At 30.9% G+C, this 18632-nt stretch overlaps 1 protein-coding gene across 1 annotated transcript in view; it reads left to right on the top strand.

Annotated features, from left to right (window-relative positions):
- Positions 1-209: 209 nt before the first annotated feature.
- The window catches only part of mol (dual oxidase maturation factor 1 mol), a 273695-nt gene continuing 255272 nt past the window's right edge, over positions 210-18632 (top strand). The window contains exon 1 of the mRNA XM_088225100.1: positions 210-657. The gene's annotated coding sequence lies outside the window, so the exon portion shown is untranslated. The remainder of the gene's footprint in view (positions 658-18632) is intronic.

Here is an 18632-nt window from a genome sequence, read left to right as displayed (position 1 = left end):
TTTTTTAAATTCATTTTACTGTAATTTTTCTAAGGATAGTTTCAAAAAATAAACATAAATAGGCTAGATTTAGTATCAGTTTGTTGACGCTTTTGAAGAACTAATATTTAAGAATAAGAAAACGTTCACGAAACGACTGACGGCGTTTTACAATATTTAAAATTCAAGAGAGAGTTGCCGCAAGTGACAAGGTAGGGACTTATATTTACGCTCTTCGTTTTAGTATCTGACGAATAACTAGTCGGCACGGATGTGTAGCCGCTCGTTAATTTTTTTTTTTGTATTATTCCCGCGGGAAACAGTGATTTGAAAACAGAGCGTAAACAAGAAAAATGTGGGTTGCCAGATAGTGAACATTGCACGTAATAGTCGCCATGTCGGTTACCTACTTGTGTCATTTTTTAATGTTATTTTTTGTCTATGGATTTAGTTTTTGGAATTTATTATGCTGGGGGGTATTTATTGACTAGACATTGCAATATTTATATTCTGTGTGTGGTTTTTGACGTTTTTATTCGTGGTATCGCATCGCCCGAAGGTTAATATTCTATATTGAAATTCGTGATGTCAGAAAAAGTTGTTTTTGTATATTTTAAGAAGAAAGTGTGTTGAATTGTGATTGTGTTGTGTAGTGAATTCTTTTATGGATTTAAGAAGGTAATTTTTATCATTTATTCCTATCATATGCGGAGAATTATATGTTTTTAGTGTTTGTTATTGATTATCATTAATATATCTACACCAAATGGTGCATAGGGAGCTGCACTAGTAAACCAAGTACAGTGTTATTTAGTCGTTTTAAGCAATAAATTCAAATTCGGTGATTATCGTAATTTTTTCCAAATTTTAGACCATTGCGCTGTAAATAATGCAATGCCGGATTTTTATTTATATTTTTTCAATGAATAGTATACCAATACGCATCATTCAAGCCCTTTTTGAATTCGATAATCAACTAATCGCCCCCCTCTAATGATCATCGGTTATATCGGGGTAAGGTTGTCAGTTTTACGGATCAAGTAAGAAATATTTTAATGTAAAACCATTTGATAAATAAATATTTCATACCTTCTTGGGAGTCAAACCCGCAACCTTAAGCACGGTAGGTGAACGAGCCGATTACTACACGACTAGGCGGACTTATCTTCACTCGATTTTCTTTGAGTATCCATTGAGCAAAATCACTCGTTCAGGATCCTGGTTTAATTTCACCCACAGAATTGTAGGTATTCTTCATTAACGCAAACAAGTCAAAATACTTACTTTTTACGTTTATTTTTATTTCAAGAGTAAAACCTTTTTTGAAAGAAAAACTTTATAATACTTCGATAAGGAAAATTGTTATTGATATTTACATAATTAATTGCGTAATTTATTTTGAGTAGAAAATTACTAAATACCTTAATTGAGAAAATTAATCTTCAATCGACAAATTTCTGCCAGATAAATAAATAATTATTAGGGCATGAAAAAGTCAACGCAATAACAAGTCTTATGGACGGTTTAAGTGTTTATTGGTCGGTTAAAGTGATCGTTTTATTCAATGAGTTTCAAATACCTGGGAGTATATGTTAAAAAAGTGGCAGCTATTAAATAGAACTGAGAGTGTGGCTAGGAGTATCAGACGCCGCATTTAACAGTATAAAGGCTGTCTGAAGATCAGATATTTACTAAGTGAAAATCAAATGTCACCTGTACTGCCTTGCTAAGGCTAAAAGTCGTATCCGCTAAATTGTAAATTTTACAGGATATTACTGATTTATGCTTTGCCAATCTGATTTATTTATTTTTTTACAAGAGAATATCTCAGATTTGAGAAATAAAAATGACTTGTTGGCTTAGTAAATATGTTATGCTATCGAATATCTATTAGTCAGTTACGACTTAAAGGCTTTGCAGGGTAGTATATAACGCCTCCATAACACCTGTTCTCCTTTACGGATACGAATCGTAGCACCTCGCTAGGGCAGAAAGCAGCAATATTCTGAGTTTTGTGAGTAGATGTCTCAGAAGAATTTTGAGTGTGCGGTGGTTCGACTTTGTTGGGAAGGTACGCAGCCAACCCCGGTGACAACTGTCATCAAGCGGAGGCGATACGGTTGGCTGGGTCATACACTGCGGATGCCTCCTGAGAGCCTTAACCACGCTGGCCTACTTTACAATCAGATTCTCGACGCCCTAGACGTACGCTGCCGACTGTTCGTCGGTAGGTCATGTCAAAACTACGGGACGCGAACCTGACTTCGGAGGATGCACAGGGGCTGGCAGCCGACAGAGATGCCTGGAAGATCTTCGTGGACATTATGTGCTCCCACTAAGGAGCGGACATGGATCGATAATGATTTATACGCTGTGTAACATCTTCTATTTGAAAGTAAAATAACTTAATCCTTGATGGTTAATTTAGATAAAATCTCTCATCGGTTTAATTAATTTTTTTAAGGTATTTTGAAATATTTAAAATAACATTGGATTTCTAACTCAAAAAAATGCAACAACTGGCATCAAACAAAAGTACTTTATTGAAATGGTAATTAAGCATAAAAAAAAACGAAACTCAAATAGATTTTGTCATTATTTCTCTATCATTACCCATTGGTGTAAAAGGCACTACATTAGTAATATAGTTACAGCGTATTGCAGCGTATCTGGATAATTTTATTACTCTCAATCACAGTGTGTCCCGATCGTCTGTTACATTAACGTAAGAAGTTTATATAGGCAAAACTGGATTATATGCAACATAAAATGGCTGACATATACACAAATATATGCATAAAAAATGCTTAATATATCCGAGGAAACTGTTAAAATATGCATCATAAAATAAATAAAAAAACACGATTATTTTTTTTTATTAGAAAAAATTTAAATAATCTTTGTTTTTATTAAAGTTATTAATAGCATGCCACAACATATTGCACACCGCATCTCAGGAGATAAGTTTTTTTGGCGTTGCCCATATACAAGCAATAATTGCTGTTGCAGATCGAGAAAAGCTGCCCGAAGGAGCTATCTGTAATCCAGAAGTGTATAATATGTATGTCACTGAATTGAGGAAAAAAGGGAAGTGAATTCTTCACTGACGGGAATTAAATTGATTGGGCATGATCGATTCGCCGAAATAATTACAAAACTTTATAAAAGCCTTCAAACTATTTTTGAAAACCACCAAGTCTGTATATTTGAAGAACCTATAAAAGGGCGTACGGGTATAAGCGAGAGAAAAGGAACAATATGTAAAATTACATTATCTTATACATTTTCTTGTGAGCGGTTTTAACTTTTCAAAGTTTTCAAGTTTCAACTAACAAAGAAGTTATACTTTAAGAACTTTAACCAACATAATAATTTATAGTTTTCCTTTGGCAAGTAAAAATAGGCATTGATAACGTTATTAATTTTGAAAAGTTAATAATAAAGTATTTTCCTAAATTTTCTGATGTAGGGTTGTCTTTATACAGGCAAAGTATATTTATATGAACGTTCCTCGTCCACTGACGTTATTGAGCCGTAATTGAACTTAAAAGCTGTATTAGGCCATATTTTCAAAGGGAAAATTTCACCGGCACCTTAGAGAAATAACCTAATAGAGTCACCCATGTGGACAAAAACCATTCTACGAATATTGACCACGAAGTTAGCTACATATTACAGCAATATTTACACGTTTGTTAAACTAAAAACCAAACTAAAACAAAACAAAAAAATTGTAGCGCTTTTATTCCATGCAATAGAGCTTCTCTAGATAATTATCACTCTGAGACCGGTGACATTAATAAAACTATTAATTAGACATAGAGATTCGAAGCCAGGGTTGTTTTGAAAAATATTCTCAAACTTTTCTCTACGTTTATGGGTGAATAACTCTAGCCGTTCGGAGTTGAGTAGAGCCAATTGAAGGGGTTTTACCCATCAACTGAATAGATTAATAGAAAAAAGCCCCATGGCTGCTACGATTGTTAGGGGCTCATGCAAGCCGTGCGTTTAATTGTTTAGTTTAGCTACAACTTTGAAGATCTGTAAAAATAGCGCAAACGTGCCCCATCAGTAGATTTTTAGTAAAATATTCGAAAACCTGTAGAAATTAACAAAATATGCCAATGCGTGTTACAAATATGCAATGGCATAAAGTGATAAGTCATACATACGCTTCAGACAACAGTCAAGATACAATGTATTTCTGTGTAAAACCACGTCAACTTTGCCAGGAATCGAACTATAGACGTCATGGGGTGGACTTATTATCTGCATTAGATTTTTCATTAAAAGATTTTTAGCCAACAATATTGATTAGAAATATGTCCAAGTTTTTGTAGACAAGACTGGATTTATTCCCAAGAGAGTTATCGAGATTAAATTTTATTGAACTGGGTGGTGAAACATTTTACATAAGGGAATATGGTTGTCTTGTCATTTATAGGGATTACGACTTGTCATTGATCACAGTCTGCCCATATTTAAACATCCAAATTCGCACATCTTTTCATCTGTTGTCACCGAGCTGAAAACACTTATTCAAGATACTTGTTCACATACAAAATTGTATTCTTTGTTACGCACGGATGCAGCTTGCCCACCACATACCGCACACCGCATCTGAGGACAAAAGTCTCCTTGGCGGTGCCCACATACACGGAAAATTTGCTTGTTGTCAAACGAGAAAAGCTGCCCGAAGGAGCTCTCTGAAATCTGGTAGCGTAAGCATCTTTGTGCTGAAATAAAGTAATCCAGAAGTACATAATATGTACTTAATTGGATTGAAAAGAGAGGGAAGTGAATTCTTCACTGACTGGGATTAAATTGATTGGACATGATTAATTCGCCAAAATGATTGCAAAACTTTTTAGAAGCCTTAAAATTATTTTTAGAAGCCACCAGATCTGTATATCCGACAAAATCTATAACAGGGCCACGGATAGTAGCGAGAAGCTCCATTCGGTAATAATAGAGAAGGGGAAAGGGACAAGACCACAGGATGTGTTCAGAAGATTGGTTAGGATATCCGCAGCAGCACGAAGGGGAGTCAACAATATTAAAAAAAAAAAAAAAAATATTAAATTTACCATGACCTGATAAAAACTGCGTAGTCCAGTGATCGGAGATAACCCAAGAAGATTCTAAGCGCTGACGGATTGAAGGAAAAAAAAAGAAAGGTGACCCTCCCTGAAAGGGAAGTTTCCCATCGCGATTGCCTAGCATTAAGAAGAGCATTTAAAATCATTTTATTTATTAACATATTACAACAGAGATGAAGAACATTTAAGAGAATGTAATATGAAAATCTAGGCATCTACAGGGCTTATGACCTGTCAATGGCTGGTTTAAGTGGCCACTTTACACACGGTGTAACATTCACCATTCTGCCTATGTTTGAACATCTATTTTCCTTCAAATCTTTCATCTGTTGATGTTTGTGAAGTTAAAGAGCTGAAACCTTTATTTATGCGGGTGAGATTCATCTAATTGAATTATTTCACCTACATACTAGGCAACGCCTGAAAATATTATTTTTTTAATTTCTATACTTCTTCATGGACCAGGTAATTTATTAACAATATTTTGAGTTTGTCCAAATATTGTTCATTTTATTTATATTCGATTGAGACATTCCTTCAGTTGGGAGTAGACTTACGCCACCAATAACAGAGGAACGCCTTTCTTTTAAGGTGGAAATTTGCAGATCGTCGCTGAACCTCCAGATCTAAAGAAAACAAGCCCGTTAGAACCGGGAGTGTATTCGTTGAGCATGTCCTATATGCTCTAGAAAGAGCCAGAAGAGGTTGCCTTTGTCCGCTTACGCACGGATGCAGAAAAAATAAATAATTTGCAATCATAAATATTATCAATAACCCTGATTAATGTTGATTCTTTCGTGGTATAAATAAATAAATAATCCAGTACATATTTTGTCTGCAAATATTATTTAAACTCTGAGAGATTTATCCGCCGTGGTTTTCCATAAATTTGGTATGACGATGACAAATACAATAGATGTTATCTATGGAATTAGTTATCGGAATCGTCGCCTGACCCTCTTAAAATTGACCTTCTGTGAAATGTCATTTTGACGTATTTAACCTTGACATCTTCTCCAAACACCTATATTTAGACGTAAACATGCGTGACATAACTTATAATAATATTGTTTTAAAAATACAATCTGCTACCGGAAAAATGTAGGGTATTATTTTTAATATTTTTTTTAGTTTTTACTTATTTACTTTAGTACTTATTTATTCAGATAATCTTTATATATATATATAATTCCTCTGTACGTGTGATGTCACTGAACTTTTCCTAAACGGCTTAACCGATTTACGTGCGGTTTTCAGAGAAATATAGATCTCTGCGCTGTGCGTGTTCGATGATATTAAAATCTCCAATCTAATGCGTAAAAAATAAGTATAGAGCATATATGTTTTATTCATCAATCTACCAGGGTTGCATTCGAGGAGAATGCATTTGCGAAAAAATGGAAAGATGTTGTTTTTTTTTTGTATAAAAAAGTTTGTTTTTGAATGTTTACAAACAGCATTTGTTTTTTGTGGATCTCAATCAGACTCTTTCCTTAAATTCCTAATAATTTCTACCCATTTATTTATTTTTATAAGATTTTTGTTGACACTAAAATAATATTTAATTCGATACATTTTTAAAAATCGTATTTCTACATAAGTACACCACTTTGTTGGTGAGACGACCGGAGTTTGACGTTTGCAAAAAGAATGCTATATTTGAAAAAAAAATTATTTTATGTTTTGGAATTCAACCATAAACAAGTACCTACTTAAATTCAATATTTTTTGAAAATCAACAATTTTTAGTTTTTGAGTTTAATCACAAACAAGTACCTAGATGATTATTCATTTAGAAAATATTTTTCCAAAATGATAGCAGGCAAGCCAACGTTTGGGCAGGACAACGTCGGTTGGGTCCGCTAGTAATATATATGATTTAATAGCGAAACACATTTTTTTTAAATATGTATTTGTTTGAACGTTTTCCATGACGTAAAGGCCATGAAAAAGGGGAGCGACGTCTTACAATGTGTTTTTAAAATTTTATTAGTAAATATTTTCAATCTTAATTATGAATTTACAAAAAATATACAGTGTTATCAATAAAAAAGAAAAAAATAATTATTATAAATTTTCTTATACCCAAGATTTAAAAAAAAAAAAATCTAAAAATTATGCAAGATTTATATTAAAAAAAATATGCAGCATATTCAGTAAAATGTTTAAATAATAAAACATTTTACATATAAATCAAAAAAATCTATAAACATATTAGACCACATACAAAATAATCAAAACAATATACAAAATGGTAATTTAAAAAAATACAAATAATTAAAATTTATAATGGTCAAGAAATGGAATGCAGAAAAGTTATTTAATAGTACATGGCAATATATTATTAATAATTTATAGTTATTTTACAATTCAATTCGGTAATTAATGAAAAAGGAAAATTCCAAAATAATACAATAAATTTATAATAGTAGTACATCTATATGGCAGAAAATTTAATTTAATCAATATAAAAATAAATATTTTTTTGCTTCGATTAGTAAAAGTTAAAATATATGTTTAATGATAATTAAGCACCACTATTAATTTATGTATGTAAATATCCAACTTGACATTTTTAAAGTGCTAATTTGAAACGCCAAGAGTGATCTTCAAAATATGGCCGATCGAGAGTCCATTGTGTCAGACTGTCTCACTGATTGCGTGCTGATAATTTTTTACTCCTACGAAGATCGTATCAGTCATTATTACGATCCAAGTTTTCATAGCCGGCATATAAAACACCAGCAGAAGATCCCACGGCACGGTTCTCATGCCACTAAGAACTAAGCAAGATTAAAACCCGAACTCTGATTTAACTAAATCAAAAGTCAACAATATTTTAAGCTTAACATTTGTAGCTGAACGAGTGTTTGGTTTAACCCACAAGTGATTTTACGTTATATGTATACAGCGAAGGGTGGTAGTAGAATAAGAATGGGAGTACTTGGATCGTAATAAGCACTCGTAATAAGGCAGAACGCGGATGGGAATACCATCCTTATTCTACAACTATAATAAAGATGTTAGTCCTATCCTTATTCTACCACTATGGCAAGGCGTAACTATGAATTACTTGATAAGTTATAACGATTGCAGAATATTTGTATTCGGTATATTTTTGAACTTCGCAAATTTGACCACATAACCGAGTATCGCACGTAACTACACTGGCTTAATATCAGGCATAGAAGAAATATTCACATTCTATCACGTCTTCACAATATTTTAAATAATTCCACCTGTTTATCTGAGAGAGTTCATCTAACCTCTTTAACAACACGGACTATCTCTTCGTTCTAGTAACGAGAGAACCCTTTCAATACCCTGTCATAGCTCTAATTTTCTTGCCTTCTCTTTCACAGTAGTAGCCGCTCAATTGTGGAATAATCTACCCACTAATGTTAGAGACGCCCCTTCTTTATTTACATTTGAGTCAAGATTGAAATGTCACTATCTAAATATTTAAATTGTTCCTCTATCCTTCTTCTTTCCTTCCCATTCCCTCTCCTCTCTTCATAGTATAGTGTAATTTTTATTTATTTTGTTAAACTTTGTTTTGAAAAATTTGTATAAAATTGTAAGATTCGATATGTCCATGTATTTATAATTGTCTTAAACTGAACGGTTTGGGTAGGTAGGAAGAAATTGCCTTAAGGCAATATGCCCGCCCTTATACGTATATATTGTATATGTATATAAAGTGTCAAATAAATAACTTTACACCTGGTTAATAAGTAAGGCCCTTTGCCGTGTTGGAATCTCTGATTCCTCGGAGTCGTTTATTTTAAGTAGTCATATTTTTGTTGTTATCATCAGAGTAATGAGCATCTTTGAAAAGGAAATAAAGACGTCTGCTTTTAAAGGGTTTATGACCTGTTAAGGGTTGGTTTCAGAGATACAACTGCGTAACTTTTAAGTATTCTACCTGTGTTTGAACCTTAAAGTAATAATTATCGCTTACGCTTACGGAAAAGCCCTTTTACTCTATCGCATAGAACAAAAGTTCGTAAGTTTCTTTTTAAAATTTCAATTTCAATAAGCGTGATTTTGATTGTAATAATCAATTTAGTAGCTCAACCACAAATAACTTTTGACGTGCTCAAAAACATGCTAAGCATTTGAGCAATCACAATGAACAATAATGAACATGTTTAAGTTATCGCAGTCATAAGTCAACGCGTGTGTAATCTCTAAGTCAACGCTCATGTTGATTTGTTTTTTGTTTTCCTCGTAAATAAATGCAGTTAATTGACAAAAAATCGGCGTTTACTATAAAAAAGACTACAATATATTGTATTGGCAAAATATTAAAGAGTATCTAATACAAAAAAAGTAAAAATTAATTGATTGCTTTTCTTGACATATGGCTTGCCACCCGCCGGCAAAATGCAATAAATAGCATGATAAATAATAAATAAAAAAATAAAAATAGCAGTTTTGTAATATTTTCTATATTAACACAGGTGAAATTAAAATATGTGCTTGCGCAGGAGGATTATACGTCGCGAAACGTAAATATTTTGACATTTGATATTAGGTGTTCACGGATGTTTCATTGTGATCGCGAATACGATAAACAACCATGCTGAGAAATTGTTATCACGTCCCTTATTAGCACGTCGATAGTTATTTGTGATTGAGCTACTGCTCTCATTGTATCACTATTAGTTTATTGTTTAGTTTGAAGGGTTTGTCGGAAATTGTTCTAACTAACAACTACGAGTATATTACGATTGCACAAGCGGCAATATAAAAATATTCAATAAACTGTATTCGTGTAATTGCAATATTGAAATGAGAAAGAATGACAATATTCGACATAAGCCTTTTATACAACTTGCCAAACTCACAGCAAATGCGGCAATGAAAGCAGTGGAGGTAAATTGAATTAAAATCGCGGTTTATAAAGGTGAAATTTTCAAAAACAACTCGTCGATAGACAATTTTTTTAAATTATAATATAACTTAGAAGAGGGCAACGTGAGTTGCCTAAACTAGTCGGTAATAATAAATAATAAAAATAGAGGGGTTCATTTAACAAAGTAATTTTATTTATTCCTTCAAAAAAATAATTTTTTTTTAGTATGCGCGGAATCGATAGAAAGTACCTCGATCTTTTGAATGGTTTTCGGGTGAGTGGAGGGGGTACTTATCTGTAATATACGTTCGAAAATTTGAATGGATTTGATCTGCATTATTTTAATTGTCAATAATTAATAGTTTAAAAAATGAATAAATTTTGATGTTGAAAATTTATCAGTGAGGTGATACAGAGCCAACGCCCAAGTTGGTCACTTAAACCAGAAAACGACAGAGCAAAAGCTTTGTAAATGCCTATATATATTTGGATAATTTATATGGCGCCATTTTGGTGAAAACCACTCCAAGGGCGCTGAACAATAAATAAATAAACCCAGAACGTCTTGCAGCTACAGAGCGCATGGACGGTTGGGATGCTAGTTCCTCGTCTCCAATTATGATATATTACAATTATATGTTTTTTCGTTTATAATTAATATCATTAATTGTAGTGCTTTCACACTACTACACTGCTCCAATTAAATATAGGAGCTAGATTACAGCACGTCTTGCAGCTACAGAGCGCATGGACAGTCAGAAATCTAGCCCCTATATCCTTTTTTTATTATTTGACAATGAGGCTTAGAGTTTTAGTGATTTAAAAAAAAAAATTATAAAAATAAATGTTAGGAAACAACAAGTCTTGCAGCTACTCAGCGCATAGACGGTTGGAATTCTAGACCCCATTTACTAAATTTAGATATTTGATAGTCTTTTATATTCTCTTCGTTGAGATTCTCCGTATTTTGAAATATCTGTATTATCAGAATACAGGTGGGATCACCTGTCAAGTTTTTCTCAGACTTTTCTTATCTTAATTAGTAAGATTTGTTGTTTTTATTTAAACGGCCAAGGAGTATTTTAATTTGATATTAAATTGTTAACAATGGGTATTTAAAAGGAAACAATAAAACTTAACTACTGTTATTTTATTATTGCGGCCTGTACCATTGTTGTTTAACATCGAATTTTGCGGTAGAAAAATACTGAATTATTTCACTGTTTATAAATTAATTTAACAATATCAATCTCACCTGTATCAATAAAAGTTTTATCTGTTTTCCCAAAATGATTACAAAACGTCACTCAAACAATCGAAAATTTGAAAAAATGTCGTTGGTAAATTTTGTATTAATTTTTTTTATTTATTTATTGTACTAATTTAGTTAGTCTTCACAACTTCAACAAATTTTAAGATCCAATTATTTTATTAAACTAAAAATATCAATTGAGTACCTTATATTCCAAGATGTTATTTTTTATTTTAAAAATATATTTTTGTATTTGTAAATTGTTTATAACTTCTAAAAGACGTTTGAGCGTTAATTAATATATGAATAGGACACCGGTTTCGCAATACGAACTTTTTTGAAAAATATCTAAAATGTAAAAGCTAAAAAAAAAAAGCTTATTTGTATGGCTTGTGAGCCAGTTCAAATATTAAATTAAATTTAGTGATTTTACACAAAAATATTAAGTTATAAAATTATTTATCGTGTAAAATCGTAATGTTGGAGCTTCAAAATTTTTTAATTTAATCCAATTCATTACACAGTAAAGAATTATGTTTCTATTTTAGTAGCCAATTCAAAATTTCAATCATCACTTGACATTTCTTTTATTTATTTCATTTCATTGGTTTTGCGTTCCACTAATGGTGTCAGCAAGACATCAGTCAGATTGGGTAATTGATTGAAATCGTGTCTTGTGAGTTTAGCGTTTGGGTAAAAAAAATCTGCGTCACAATAGGCACCACGCTTACGGAGGGAGAGATAAAATCAGTTTCCCAAGAAAATTTACTGATAATGGAATTTATGAAGTTAATCCAGTAAAAGGTTGATTGTGTTTTAGGATTATAAAAGCGAATTTCGGAACGATTGAGAACCAGCTACAAACTTGAAACCAAAATTGAAAAAAATTGGTTGAAGTTCATTTTAATTTAAGAGATTAAATTCGAGTAATTATGTTTGACTTTTAATGTATACCGGTTTTGAGACGTACCAGTCTCTTTATCTGGACACTCACTACACCAACATGCAAATACTAAAATACACTTTCACCTTTACCATCACCCTAGTATACAAAGTACGGTGATGGTAAAGGTGAAAATGTGTTTTAGTATTTGCATGTTGGTGTGGTGAGTGTCCTGACGAAGAGACGGGTACAACTCGAAACCGGTAGTCGTAAAAAGTCGGTAAGCGGTTAAATACAAATATTTACTAACATTAATTACAATGTTTGACCACAAATTTAAACATAAATTACATGAAATTCAAGTACTTTGCAACCTTTTTTTATACAAGGAATACGTTCCACACTGTACCGTGTAAAAAAAAAACAATGTTGGATAGCAGTTTTTGGACTTTTGTCAGGGGTGGTTCTTTCGCTCACGCTGCAAGCATGACGTAATGGTATTTTTAATATTTTTAGTAATTAAATTTAAAATATTATTTTTTTTTACTTTATACATAATTGAAGCTATTGCCGGTGAAAATTCTATTTCCAGATTTAAAAACTCTAGTTTTTTGCAAGTGTAATGACTACACAACACCGTAACGCGTGGATGTTTTTGGGACATGTTTTTGAGTTACATACTTAGGAAAATAAAAATAAAGATTTCGCAGTAAATTAGGAACGCAAAAATCATCAATTATTAATTTGTATCGTAAGTATTGTTGCAATGTCTTGAAATTGAATGCTCTAGATAAAACATAAACTCTCTTGTTCTTATACCCTTATGCAGAGACAAAACTTAAGGTGAGGAAAGTACATTCCAATTTCAAATGCAGAGAAAAACCCGAAGGTGAAGACAATAGAATGTACTCTCCTCACCTTAAGGTTTGTCTCTGCATACGGGTATAAGACCTCAGGGGTACGATAAAAAAATATTTATTAAAAAAAATAAAGTTGCAAAAATCAAGTCATATGTACATATAAACACCTATATTTGAGATGTATTTATTTATACATTTATTTTTTCTTTCTTCAGTTAAATTAAATATTAAAACAGCAGTTAGATTCCTTAACTATTTCTATAATAGCAAACTTAAACCTAATTTGGCTATTTAACTGATATAGTCCCCTAGGTTATGCAATTTTGGAATAGTTAATTACTAGCATAATTTGTTACAGCAATCTATTTATTACGATTTACTGTACATTATTTTTTTCTTAATCACATCAAAATACTTGAAAAAATTATAACAAAGAATATTCATAATCACTATCATTGTGCTGTACTCCAAGTAAAAGATCGGTAAGGCATTTCATAACGAATATAATATTAGCATTACGCATTGTTAAATTAAATGCGTTATTAAATTTCAAAAAATAAAATAAATTTAATAAAAATTCCCCGAAACAATCTGACAACCAATTAAAAAGTTTATTGGACATGTAGTTTTATTTAATCTCATGATGGCGTTAGTCCTCATTTTCGAAAGCTACCTTTTAAAGAAATCTATTTCTTAGAATTTGTAACACTTAATTATATATTTTACTTTAACGTTAAGTTCGTGCAACTCGAGAAAAGCGTATGGAAAATATTATATCAAATTATAAATAATTATAACTAATATGTGGCTAACTTAAGTGCAGTATTTGCTTTGAACACGGTGTAGCTAGAAATAAGTAATTAATCAAATAATTTCCACGAATAAACACGTTTCTCTGCCAAAAATGGTAAATAAAAATGGTCAATAATTCCTCTATCTCTATCCTTTAGAAAGTGGTTAAATTGGGGATATTTATTTTTTTCCATGCGACTAATTTTGGCTTAATTTATGGCCACACTGATGATTAAACGTCAAAAAATAGAACACGCGAAGAAGAAAACATGAAGATTTTCATTTAGATCATTAATGCGACCTTAAGCATTTTACAAAAAACTTTATTAGGTTGAGTTGACCAAACCGTATTAGTTTTGTTTCCGCTTTTAAAGAAGTTTGATACACCATTTGACGTTTAATTCATCAGTCATCAGTGTGGCCATTATATGAAACAAAGTTTCATCGCATTAAAAAAAATAATCAATTTAATCACTCTCTAGGGGGAAAAGAAGGTCCAAAATACCACCACTGGTCGTGTAAGGCTTTTGCACATAATATATATATATATATATTATAATCCGGATTATTGTCTCCTGGAAGTGTCACAGACTTACGGGTCATAGATTCGAGGTTCGAATCATGTTTTTCCGCAACTACACAAAAACAAACACGGTATCCATTTTTTAGCATGATTATTAAGAGAATGCACGGTCTCAATTTTTTTATACAAACGTTTTCCGGTATTTTCTCCCTAAATTATGGCATCAGAGCGATATTTTTTACACACTTTAAATATTCACCATTGGCGTGATACTTTATTTACTAAAGTGATTTTTTTAAGGATCCTTTAAAAGCTAGGACCATCCAAAACCCCTTAAAATCACCTAGAACTCCCGTCTTCGATCGTACAGTATATATATATATAATTATTTTTTTAAATAACATAAAATGCTCACACAGAAAATTTCTTTCTAATCATCATCATCATTCCCTTTCCACATCTTATGAAGGTAAGATGATCAGTTATACGCTTCAGGTACCAGTCCAAGTACTATGAAATTTTCTTGTGTAAAAAATCGACACTGATACTTGTTTTAAAAAAAAATCTCTCCAGTTTTGGGGTGCGTAAACGGAAATATAAGTATTTGCATTGGCATATTCTAATATAATATAATATATTGATATTAAACCCTCTTAAAATAGTACCAATATAAACTATTAAAGTTATTTTAAAGAAACCCTCAATATTCAATACAGAAAGTCTATATAACATATTTAAGGTTCATACAGTAGACACTCTTTATATTTTATAAAGAAGAAAAAATTAAATAATTTTTAATTAATTATCACTCAGATACCAAAATATTAAAATTCGTAAATTTCACACAAATCATGGTCAAAATAGCCTTTCTTCAAAGGTGTAAAAAATTAAAATAATCTCCCCGGTGAACTAAAAACAATTAAAATAATATACCAATAAATAAAAATAAAGTAAATCTAAAGAAATTTTTTGAACACGTATAAGAACTGCATTAAATGTCAATTAGTATGAATGTATGCATATTTTATGTTTTTTTGTTTGTGAATTGTGTTTTTATTTTTTTTTTCTCATATACTCGTATATTCAAAATTATATAAACTCTTATAAATAAACAACTACAACAGTGTAAGTCATTCTCCAAGCACAAGAGCTAGTCTCTTTTGGAGTGTTACAGTGATAACATTTACTAGACTTATAATATTAGAAATCAAACACTGATTTGAGTCTACTGAACACTTGATTTTATTTTTACAAGTATAAAAAATATAAAAACAAAAATTTTGTGACAATTGTTTGTGAAAATTAGATGGATTGAATGTCCTTATATAGTTATATAATTCAAGGTACTTAAGTAGAATTGTTTTTATATTTGTAAAAATAAAATAAAGTGTTCAGTAGACTCAAATCAGTGTTTGTTTTTTTTTTTATAAATGAATATAAATATAAATGAATAGAAGTTAAAATAGAAGTTTAAATATAAATGAATAGAAGTTTAAATATGGAGTTCTACAAAATAAACTCCAAATCAATTAATACATTTACTAGATGTATAAAAGTAGATATGTATAAAATTTTAAATAAACATGTACCTTTTATGAAATTTATTATTATTATTTATTATTGTCTTTTTCACCCAATTATTTATTTAATAAGGGAATATTACTTTTTTTACATTTAAAAAAAACGAAGGTCCATGAAATAGTATTTTTTTTACTAATTATTTTTAGCATAAAAAATATATTTTTAAATTTGTAATTTTTAAATTCCTGCAAAAACAGTCATTGGATTGGCCACGCCTTTTATATGTCACGATTCATGTTTATTTGTTCCTGGCCATTGAAATTTGTTAAGAGCAATATCACTAATCTTGACATAACAACAACCAAGGCCAAACACGTTGCGTTTGTCTGGCAACGTATTTTTATTAAATTTATTGTTTACATTTACGTATGAAAACATCTCCACAATATCCATCAATATGGATATTCAAAATCAATATTTTGAAAAAAAAACATTATTCTAAATCCATTTTCTATATTTTTTATCGGTATTCGTAGTATGTGATATTTCCCGATTATCTACCGGTTTCGGAGTTACTACGTACTCCCTTTCCAAATTAGGTATAATAATTGAGATATTAATATAACCATGATTTATAATTTTGTTGAAATTATACCTTGATAAAGGAGTTCGTAGTTGCTCCGAAACTAGTCGGTAATTAAATAAATTATAAATAGTTCACAACATAGTGTTTTCACTATAGTTTTAATTATATAATGAATAACCGCAAGGTTACTGCTTTAAATATAAACGTTATTTTTTTATTTACTAAAAATACTGTTATTATCATTGCGTTTTCTTTTCTCTTCCTATTTTCCAGCTTTTTTTCCTTTTACTCCTGAACTAGTTATTTGTTGTTATATTATATATATTGTTAAATTTTGTATGACCATATCAATATATAAAAAAAATAACTGCACATATAAATAGTGTAGCGAGAGATTTTTTTGAAAAATATATGTAAATAAAAAAACCTAGTACTTTATATAATTAGTACACATATTATTTATATTTTTATGTATTTCATTGCTTTATATTTGTTTTTTATGAAATGTTATACCATATTATTTATGTTTAAGTAACATGTATTCTTGACACATATATATACTTTATATTTGTATAATACCGATTTTTATTTCTCACATTTGATTAGCTAGGCATTTATAATTAAGTAGTTTTGTTTTATATTTTTTATGTTATTGTTTTATTAATATAGGACTACTTATGCTCTAAAGATAGAAAATCTCCATCGCAGAACAGGCTGTGCAATATTAAGTGGAGACTATCATAAACAGATAACACTTCGTTTTAATTTTACATTTATTGGTTTTATATAGTTTCCCTGTTATTAATTATGCATAAATTTTTTAAATAAATGTATATAATAAAATAAATTAAAAATATTCAGTAATTAAAAATATTCGATAATCTGAAGATTTGCATTCCCACGCAATATATTTATGGCGGCCTCCGTGGTGTAGTGGTCAAGACTTTTGACTCACGCACGGAAGGTTCCGGGTTCGATTCCCGGTGAGAACACAAAAATTAAAAATGCGATTTTTCTCAAGCCTGGGTGTTCTGTGATATAATTCACCGCTGTAATTGGGCCTCCTAGCCTGTTGTTGTGCAAAAAAAAATATTTACCAAATAAGCTAAATTTTAAAATTATATTTTGTTTATCAAAAGTAAATGATTCTGTATGTACGGCAGTTTTGTCATTAACAACTTTTTATGAATGTTGCTATGTAAGATATAGAAGTCAACTTTTACTCAGAGTTTCACTAAGAACAGGTGTAGAATGACATATACGTATAAAGAAATACGGCAATATTGTTCTTATAATTAATGTGTTGATTTTACTGGTTTCAAAATAATACATGGATACCTATTAGTAACTCTGTCATAGTGTCAATTCGTTCTCGTGTTATAATCCATAACATCGTCATAGTAACGCACATAGCCGCTTCAAATTTATGACCATGTCTTAGGAGAACCCTTCATAGCGCAAATTATTTTTTAACTCTGTGTGCCAGTGGTGTGACAAAAGCCTACATAGGATACAATACTTGATATATCTCTTTTATTTATTTAAATGATGAAGTTGTATTATTCTTAATCTTTAAATAGACATTTTTTCATCGGATTTGGAATGTAAAGTTTGTATAAATATGCAGGAGTTTAATACAAAAAATATTTATCATTGCTATGCAAAGAATAATTGAACGTTGTTATGAAGAAAGCAGCCAGCCATAAAAAAATGAAACTGAGATAATAGCACTTTTGTGAAAAGTGTAAATAATCGAATCTACACAACAGTTGGAATGATTTTTTACTTTGAAAAATGATAAGTAATGCAAGCATTCAATACATGATGTTTTTTATAATACATAAAATTGAATTAAGTTCCGATTTCCGTGCTGACAAATCGATGGATCAGTTACTTACAGACTCAACTAAAAAATACTAGTGAACCACAAAAGCTTCGGTTTCGGCAAGTTTCGGCCAATAAAACGAGTTTCAACGGTGGTTTCGGTTTCAGCCAAAAATTGGCGGAGAATTCGGCTTAGTCGAAACCTGCGGTCGGGATGTGTCGGATAACGTTCGGCTGCATTCGGGTGCATCTTATGGCTTGTGACCTGTGACCTTAGTAGTTGTCATTTGCGGTCGTCGCTTTCTCAGTCAGTCAGTCAGTTCTCGTGTATCAAACAACGGTAAAGTTATTAGTTATTGTATTGCCATTGTCTAACAAAAAGAAAACTATAATGTTTTCGTGATTTGTTGACTATAGTTTTAACATAATACAACACAACTGAAAAACATTTTAGA

The sequence above is a fragment of the Micrasema longulum genome, unplaced genomic scaffold (assembly GCF_059751315.1).
Source record: "Micrasema longulum isolate JH-2025_06_02 unplaced genomic scaffold, ASM5975131v1 h1tg000331l, whole genome shotgun sequence".
Taxonomy (NCBI): Eukaryota; Metazoa; Arthropoda; class Insecta; order Trichoptera; family Brachycentridae; genus Micrasema; species Micrasema longulum.
This window is presented reverse-complemented; position numbering and strand designations above follow the sequence as displayed.